This window comes from Arachis ipaensis, chromosome B04 (genome assembly GCF_000816755.2).
Source record: "Arachis ipaensis cultivar K30076 chromosome B04, Araip1.1, whole genome shotgun sequence".
NCBI lineage: Eukaryota > Viridiplantae > Streptophyta > Magnoliopsida > Fabales > Fabaceae > Arachis > Arachis ipaensis.
The window spans coordinates 115,261,303-115,271,164 of NC_029788.2; positions in this window are offsets into that span (position 1 = coordinate 115,261,303).

A 9,862-nucleotide genomic window follows, 5' to 3' on the forward strand; every position below is an offset into this window, starting at 1 on the left:
CCTGTGCTTCTTCTATCAACTCGATTCCCAACAAAATCTGTATCACCGTAACCCACTAATTGAAATGAATCAATTTTCGGATATCATAAACTATAAATAGTGGTACCAAGCACATACGGATGATTCTCTTTCTGCTAAGAGATGAGATTCCTTTGAATTTTGATTGGAATCTTGAGCACACTCCAACACTTTGAATGATATCAGGCCTTGAGGATATAAGATACATTAAGAAACCAATCATCCCTCTATAACTTGTTTCATACACATCTCTAGCATATTCATCTTTGTCTAGCTTGATGTTTAGATGCATAGGCGTTCTCATTGGTTTAGCATAGTCCAACCCAAACTTTTTGACAAATTCCTTAGCATACTTTTCTTGATAAACAAAGATGGTACCTACTATTTGCTTAATTTGCAAGCCTAAAATAAAGTGAGCTCTCCCATCGTACTCATATCAAATTTATTAGTCATAAGCTTAACAAAATCTGTACACAATTCTTCATTAACAGAACTAAAAATGATATCATCAACATAAACTTGCATAAGAATGAAATGATCATTGAAATTTCTAATAAATAGAGTGGTGTCAGTGGTTTCTCTTTGAAAATTATTTTTCAACAAAAATGAACTAAGCCTCTCACACCAAGTTTTAGGAGCTTGTCTCAAACCATACAAGGCTTTAGTAAGTTTGAAAACATTGTTGAGTTTGAAAAACTTATATCAAATTGAAACGATGATAAAATATTATTAAAATATAAATTAGGAAATTATTAAATATGTTTAAGTGTTTAAATTATTTCCAATGGTTTGTTTGATGTTTTTGTTAGTGTGTAGAAAAGAATAAAATTAATTTCCTAATGAGCTAGCAAGTAGAAGCCCGTTTTTGGTTTCCAAACAAGTATAAGCTCATTACATGTTCAATTCAAGTGGCTAGAAGAAAAACCAAACTGGTCCAAAACTATTCAGGCCCATCATAAATTAAAGAAAGAAGCAATTGACCCAAGTCTTCAAGCATGCTTCGGTTACCTATTCCCATGGACTAATGGATTTCAAATTGCAACTCAATTGAATTCATACCTTGGTAACTGAAAGTGAAAATTCAATTTGATTTAATTACATTGAATGCTTTACACGTTACATAAATTTTCATGAGCATACTTTTGGAAATTCGAAACACTAAACTTGAGATATTAAGACTGATCACTTTAATATCAATTGTTCGGTGTGGACAAGACCCAAAGGACGTCTCATAGATGCGAGCAAGGTTATACGGTTAATTTTAAAATTGTTTTGGAGAATATGGTTGCTGCTATACGAGCTACTGCTAAAGGGATGGTGCGAATAAACTAGGAACGATGAAGGAGGTCGTAATAGACTTAGTGGTGGAGACAATGAAGGGATTTGAACTCGTGCAGCAAGAGTAAAGGTCAATGATTTTTAGTTAGAGAGGTGAAAAGATTAAAGGAGATGTTCGGTGGGAGCGAGTGAAGGATTAAGCTCTTAGTGATTTATAATTTGAGTGGCGCTGCGAAAGCACGGTGATTTGATGACTCTAGAGTTGTTATGATGTGAGAAAGGAGTCTTAGGATAGGAGATTATTTCGAAGATTGGCATAGGATCAAGAAATGAGAGGTGTGAGTGTGTTATTTAGGTTATAACAGATTGAATTAGACTATGAGATTGGGGAATTGATTGGTGTTTGAGATAGTTGAGAAGGATTAAAGATTTATTTGATTTAGATGAAAGACGAAGCTAAGGGCGAAACAAACGGGTATAGCTTAGGCTTGAATTTGGTTAAGTTTAAGATCATGTACATGAGAATGAAGAATGTGAACTGGTGTCTGAATTAATGCTAGAGAATAGTAGAGTGAATGGTGGGAGAACGGTTGATTTTGAGAAAACATGTATGAATATTGGAGAGCAAATTTTGAGGACAAAATTTTTATTTAGGTGGGTACGATGTAATTTTCGGATAATTAGTAAATAATTAATCAATAAATTAATTATTATTTAAAGAAATTAGAAAGTTAAATTTTATAGTTTCATGAAGTAGAAATAATTAAAATATGAATTTTAACACTAATTTTAAAGGTTTTGGCCCAAAATTGGATAAAACAGACCGAACCGATTGAACTGAGCCCAAACCGGGCCCAAGGCCTATTATATAAAACCAAACTCAACCTCTCTCGTCCACATTAAACACACACACACACTGTAGGGGAAGGGGGAAAACGTGAAATCCTAACCCTTTTCATCCTCAACCTTCAATCTCTCGTAACTTTCAATCTGGAGCCCCGATTGATGAGTCGTCAGCGGTCATGCGTTTATCTCAAAATTCTCTACAAAAATCACTGAACAATTTGGTAAGAAAATCATGTTTTCTTACTCAGTTCTCCCCTTTTCAATTCGTGATTTAGGTTTTGAAAATTGAGAAATTTTGTGATTTTGATAGTTTTGGGGTACTCTAACGGTGGATAATTGTTGGGTTTCACCCTAATTTCGAGTGGATAAGGTAAGAAGATACTTAACCCTCTATGAATCATTAATTAGAAAACTCTATATTAATTATAGTAAATTTGGATTGTATTAGATTGAATTGGGTATTTTGAAGTTAAATTGGTGGATATTAGAAGCTTGAAATTGAATCCGGGGAGCTAAAAATTCAGTTGGTGAGGAGTTAGAGTTTTGGAGCTTGAGAAATGGTGGATGATTGAGCCATTGAGGCGTTTCAAGCTTAGGGAGGAATCGGTCAAGGTATGGTTTCGGTTTCTCGTAACTAAAATATAATGTGTCGTGAAAACGTAGGTTAGTTGACCGTAAGATAGGATTGGATTATTGATGTTGTGAGGATTGATATTTGTTGATATTTATGAGGCATGGAGATTTTGAGGTTGATGATTATTGATATGTATGATTGGGTATTGTATTGTTGGTGTAATATTGATTGATGATGATGTATGTTTAGCATGAGCATAACTGGAATTGTTGCAGTTGAATGAGAATTGTTGAATAAAGATTGAGAAAGGGGAGTTTGAATAATGTTTAGATGTTGGAAAGGCTAGAGAGTATTTAGTATAGTATGGAAATGCTTGATATTAATTTTGAAATAATTTGATACTGGAAATGATTTGAATGACTGAGAGGTATTTGGTTTGGTAGTTAGGACCCTTGAGGGGTGGCAAAAGTCCAAGTTTTAGAGGAGATGCTGCCAAGATTTTTTTTGAAAATAGGACGCTTCGCTTGAAGTGGTTATTTAGAAAGATTTGGATTTTTAAGGATTTTATAATTTGATTTTGAATTATTAAGAAAAGGAATTACATTTTGAATTTGATTTATTTAAAAAAAAAGAATGAATTATATTTTAAGTTTGAATTATTGATGAACAGAATGGGAAGAATGATGATGATTGAAAAACAATGAAGAATAGGGATGGCAACGGATCCCCATGGGGCGGGGACATGCCCCCTCCCCCGCCTCCAGAAACCCTCCCCGTCCCTGTGACGGGTAATGGGGCCCCGTCCCCGTGACGAGTATCGGGGTCCCGTCCCCACCGGATATTAGGATATCCGCGGATATTCGCGGGGTTTGGAGGAATTGAGGAAACAAATAAGAAAAAAAATTTTAAAAGAAAAAAATCCAGTAAATAACAACAATTTTACAAAAATCTCAGTATTATGGTCTAATTTTACAGTAAAAAACTACGAATCCAAACCCTAATTTCAATTTTACAGCAGTAGAATCTAACTCTAATCCAAATTTATCAATCAACAAAATTCAAACCCTAAATATAAAACTAATTTTACATTAACAGAATCAAAACCCTAAATCTAAACCCAGTTCACATAAACAGAATTTAAACCCTAACTCTAATGTCCCAATTTCATAGCAATTTCATCAATAAAAAATCGAAACATATGTTAAAACTAATTTAATCAATTAATAGAAACATCTAACTTATTGTAAAGTGGCCAACCACGGAGACAGAGTATAGTCGTCATCGTCGTCGCTGAGCAGAGGCGACGTAGAGTCATGGTGGGAGAGGTGTCATCGACATCGTGGAGCAGAGGCATTGCTGGAGGAAGCTTGTCATCAACATTGCAGATCTGAGGCTTCGTTACGAAGCAGAGGTGGAGGCAGCGGTGAAACTAGCAGCAAGTAGTGAGCAAAGCAGTGACAGGAAGATTGAGCGATGGTAGTAATGGAAAAAGGTGAGCGATGGCAGCGACGGAGGAAGGTGAGCGGCGGCAACGATAGAAGAAGGTGAGGGACTGAGAGTGAGGACGCCAGCGACGCAGTCCGAAGGAAGAAGGAGGAGGTGGGAGGTGTTGGAGATCAGAGATTGAGTGATTTAAAGTATGATTTTTGAATGAAACTGAATGATAATTGAGTGAGAGATTGAGTTTGAATGAAGGATGAGGAGGATTGATATTGAAGTACGATGTTTGAATGAATTGAAATGTTTGTGGCCCAGGTAGTAGTCAGTGGCAATGTCCACTTGCTTCAAGTATGAGATGGGGAAGAAGAATTATGAAAAATGAGTTTAATTATGTAGTTTAATCATGAAGCAGAAATAATTAAAATATAAATTTTAACACTAACTTTAAAGGTTTTGGCTCAAAATTAAGTCGAACGAATCGAACCGGTTGAACCGGACTCAAGACCCAATATATAAATAAATAAAATCATATGTGTTCCAAAATTAATTTTTACACTATTATATTTAAATTCTAAATTGTTATTCTATCATAAATATTTTGTAAAATTGTTATATTATTCATATATATGTTACCCTAACCCTAATAAAACCCTAATTTATCCTAATTTCCAATTTCATTCCTTTTTAAAACGCACACACGCACGCTTAGAAGAAAAAGAAAGGGAAATAGAAAGGAAAACGGGAAAACAGGGGAGAAGGGAACGGTAAGAAGAAGAGATGAGGAAGGGAAGGGAGTCGTCGGGCCCTGCCTAGCCGTTGTCATCGCTGTCACACAGAAAGGGAGAGAGAGGGCCGTATAACACCCTACCACACTAAGCTTTACGCTTAAGTCGTAAAACATAGGTGGTGTGGTATTACAACCTCTAAAACAAAATGAGTACATATAATAGCAGAAGAATTATAATATGCTAGGAGCCTTGAAGAATAGAGGAAACAAAAAATCGCGAAATAAAAGCGCAACGCTCAAAGAACGAGTTAACTTGCGTGCTAAGAAAACCATAGCTATTAAACATAAGATAATAGATGTAGGAATAGAGTGCCAAAGATACAAAATAACAAGCTCCTAAATCAGCCCGCGAAGTCAAGACTGGCCGGAGAATATTTACACATATATACATACATATCCAAAACCCAAAAGTTCATATACACAGTCTTGCCTCTCTATAAACCTCTAAGAGGATAAAAAAGAACAAGTTATGCAGAGAGAAAACTAAGTACATATATATACATTAGTGTACAACAAAACTAACCAGTAACCACTCCGCTTCAAGAGTCCAGACGCCTAACGAGATGCCTCTCGACCTGCATATGAAAAACAACAACATAGTATGGAATGAGAACCAGAGATTCTCAGTATGGTAAAGGTGCCACACACATAATATATAAGGCCCTGGGAATGCCAGAGGCAATCCTAGAACGTCGACATTCAGATTATAAAGCTAAAAGTATTAAACAGGAGCCATAAAAGGTGGTTTTCTAAGAGTATCTAAACTTAACATAACTTAATCTTAAATCTAAGTCCTGTACTACCATTCCTCCATACTCCATCTCTGTCAACATTACATAGACAAATAAACAGATAAAAGCAAGCACAAGAAGGTTACAAGTACTGCAAGTAACAAATATACATTTAGCATGACAAGTACACTTAGGCACACACAGTTAATGCATAACAAGTATTCAAATAGAATGCATATGATGCATGCCTGTCCTATGGCTGATGAGGCTCATCTGTCGGTTATCCAGCCAACCCGACAAGTCTGAATTGTACTTAGACTGTCCTCCAACGTGCATTCCCAAGAGTCTATGCATAGCTTTATCTTAAATAATCAATATTACTCAATGGGGGTAACATTCCCGGGAATTTATATAGTGCCCGATCACACTTACGTCATAGGGTCAGCAGAGTATCAAGTTTTCAACCTGGTACACGTGGTGGCAAGCCACGGCACTTAATCCAGGGAACTTCGTATCTCAGATCATTAAATTATTCAAGCCAAATTTCATACATAATCTCTCATCAGAACATCCAGTCAAGCATCATATATGACTCATCCATAACATCTCATACTCAATTCATCACTTTTCAACTTTACTTCACCTTCAAGTTATCCTCATTTCCTAGCTTCATCTGATTATCAAGTTTAACACTATTATTTATGACCAATGGAATGAAAATAGAGGTTTAGTAATTTGAAATAGATTTTAAAAACCTTAAAATCATGTTTGCTGGAAAAGGTGCCACCCGTACGCGTGGCTCACGCGTGCGCATGGGGATGTAAGATTGTAGCTCGCACGCGCGTCTCTTGTCATGCGTACGCGTGGGTGAAAATTTCATGTCACACATGCACGTGGGTCATGCGTACGCGTGGACATGCTTGTTGATCCCTTATGCGTGCGCATGAGACTAGTCGCGTACGTATCGTTGAAATTCGTGCCACGCATACGCATGGGCGTACGTCCTTTAAAAAAACAGAATCAGCACAAGCTGCAGAATTGTTTCATAAACCAGTTTTGAGTTCAATTCTTCCAACAATCATAACTTCTTCGATTTAAAATATTTTTCCCTCGTTTTTCGTATGGCATAAACATCACGAACCCAATTTTCATTTCAAAACAAGTTGGAAGTAATTTGAGGGTCCGAAAGCCAAGTTATGCCTTGCCGAAGTTCGGTCAAAAACCAACTTTTGTAACTTACAATACCTCTTTCTCATTCAAAATAAATTCTCATATTACCAATACCATAACTTGTACATGCTAGCACCAAAAAGGTCCTTCTTCCTCAACACCATAACCACCATAAAAATTACACTCTACACCAACAATAAATACATATACATATGCCAAATCCACCATCAAACACTACATACTTACATGCCAAAACCCACAACCAACCATAGTTCATAAATTTACTTACTTGTAATCTCTAAACAGTGATTAACAACATCCTCAAAACAATGATTTATAGCATTTCAATCCTTCAATTGATCATCATCACATTAATCCATGTTTAACGACAAAAGACTAAACCACAATATACATATACGTTCCAACTTATCCTACGGTCATCTAGCCTAAGTTTTCACAGAACCTTACATATTAAATGCAAGAAACCTAAACCATACCTTGGCCGATTCTCACGCAACGACCAAATCAATTTATTTAAAACCAAGGCAGCTCCTCAAAATTCAACTAATCAGCTTCCTCCAAGTTCTAGTATTCACAATTTCAAGCTTCAATTATTTATTCTCAACCTAACACACATTTATAACACATATATACCCAATTTAATACTCAAAACTTAAATTCAATGAAATTAAAATGGAATTATGGTTTTCTCACCTTACCCAAGCTTCACATATGCAAGAGTGAACGTTTTCTTCAAGCTAATTGGATCCTAAAATATCAGAAATTAAAGAAATTTAACTTTCCTTCCTATATTTCGAAAATTGGGGAAAAAGAGCAGCTGAGAATATTTAAGGGCTTACCTATGAAATTGTTCTGGTAGAAACGTAGAGCTCGACGCGATGAACGCGTGGCCGCAAACGGTGCGGCGATCGGAGCTCGGACGGAGAAGTTACGGGGGATTGGAGATCACCGTAAGGGTTCGGTGTTTTCTCATTTTCCTTGGATGCATTTCACATTGCTCCAGCCGAATGAGGAAGAGAAAGGAGTTTGGCTTCATTTATTGGGTTGGTTCGGTTAGACCGACGGCCTGGTTTGGACCCGGTTCAACCGGTTCGGTCCATTTAGTCCATTCTTGGACCGTTTTCTTCAAAATTGGTGTCAAAATTCTCATTTCGATGAGATCTATCCTAATTTAATATAATATTCGTATTTCTAATATTCTTTCTTAAAAACTAATTTATTGACTAATTATCTACTAATTTAACAGGGTTTACAGGCCGAAGCTTTCACGGAGAGGAGAGGCGAAGAGAGAATGACGCCGCGAGAACCAGAGGCGCACGAGAGAGAAGACGCGATCGACAAAGGGAAGGAAGAAGGTTCCACCGCCGCCAAGTCCTGCCACTGATTGGAGCCTTAGCCATCGCCATCAAAGACGCCACTGCCGCTGCTGCCGTCAATTGGGGTCAGAACCGTTGCTATTGTGCCTGCTCCCGTTGATAGAGCTATCATTAAAGTTGCTAATTTGGTTCCAATTCCTCCATTTTGGAGATTTTGAGCTTTAATCCTTTCTCTGTTTCTATCCTGTTCCTTTGTCGTTCTCCTGTTCTAACTAAGGAAACCTATGTCTCTGTTTAGTACTGCTACTCTATTTTTCTCGTTTGCTGCTAGAACCATCATAGGGGATAGTGTTGATGCCATCAGAAAACTGTTAAAGCTGCTGTTGATGAGTCTGATATTGCTACTTCAATTCTAGTTTGCTCTTTTCCTTGATTACGGTCCATTTACACGTTTTATTATCACTGCCATACTTGTTCTGAGTTGATTCTGGTATGTGCCTTGTCTTGAGATCCCCAGGACTGTGATTACTCTTTATTTCTATCCAAATTGAAACCTCTGTTTTGCTGCAACCCCGGTCACTACTGTGAGGACTAACATTGTTGTTGTTCCGGTTGCTGCCTCTACCGTTCCGGTTGTGTGGGAATCACTGCTGCTGCCATAAAACAAAAAGGGAAGGGAGTTATCACATTTAATCTATGCGGGTTTGACTAAATCGAGGTAGGGGTTTGTTTTAAAATAAAAATAATTTGGGTTTTGAATACCTGACAAGTTTAGTAGATTAATGCAAATAGATGAATGTCTGAAATATAAATGATTTTCTGTTGTGATTGAAAGGTTATATTTATTGGTGATTGGTTGTTTTCTGAATATCTGGTAAAATTGATTGGTTACGTTGATTTTGGATTTTAGACTGAAAATGATAATGACTGGTTTGGATGTCGGATTCGGAAATATTGACTTGAAATATTGGTTTTGATGAGTCAGGGTTGAAAAGAGAGGACCCGTGATGGGTGACAAACTCCAGTTTTTAGGGGAGGTGCTGTCGGAATTTTTCTAAGAATTTGAAGGAATTTTGGTTGTGATTTCAAAGATGAATTTAATTTGATTAATGATCAGAAGGGATAAGTTTTGAATACTTTTATGGATTTTAAGGAGAATCGGATTTTCTTGATTTTTTCAAATGTGATTTTAATTCATTTGATTTTTAATATAACGAAAAGAGATTTGATTAACTAGCTAAAGACTTTAAAACAATAATTTAAGTATAATTTCAATGATTTGGGGATAAGTGAGTAAGTTTGAAGGTTGTGCTTGAATTAAGATATAATTAGTGACAATTGGTTTGAGGGAGGTTTGATGGTGATTTCGATATTGAGGGAGAGGATAATGATTGAGTATGATTGAGGTATGGTGACGAATGGGATAAGATTGAGAATGATGTAGATATTGATGAATTGTGATTGAATTATTCATATGGCTTATGAATTTTAATTATCTGAGACACGAGTTTCCCTAGATAGACACAGTGGCTTGCCACCACTTGCTCCAGGTTGAGACTCGATACTCTATTGACCCCTGATGAGCGGATAATTTATATGCTTTTTGGCATTGTTTTTAGTATGTTTTTAGTAGGAGCTAGTTACTTTTAGGGATGTTTTTATTAGTTTCTAGGAAAAATTC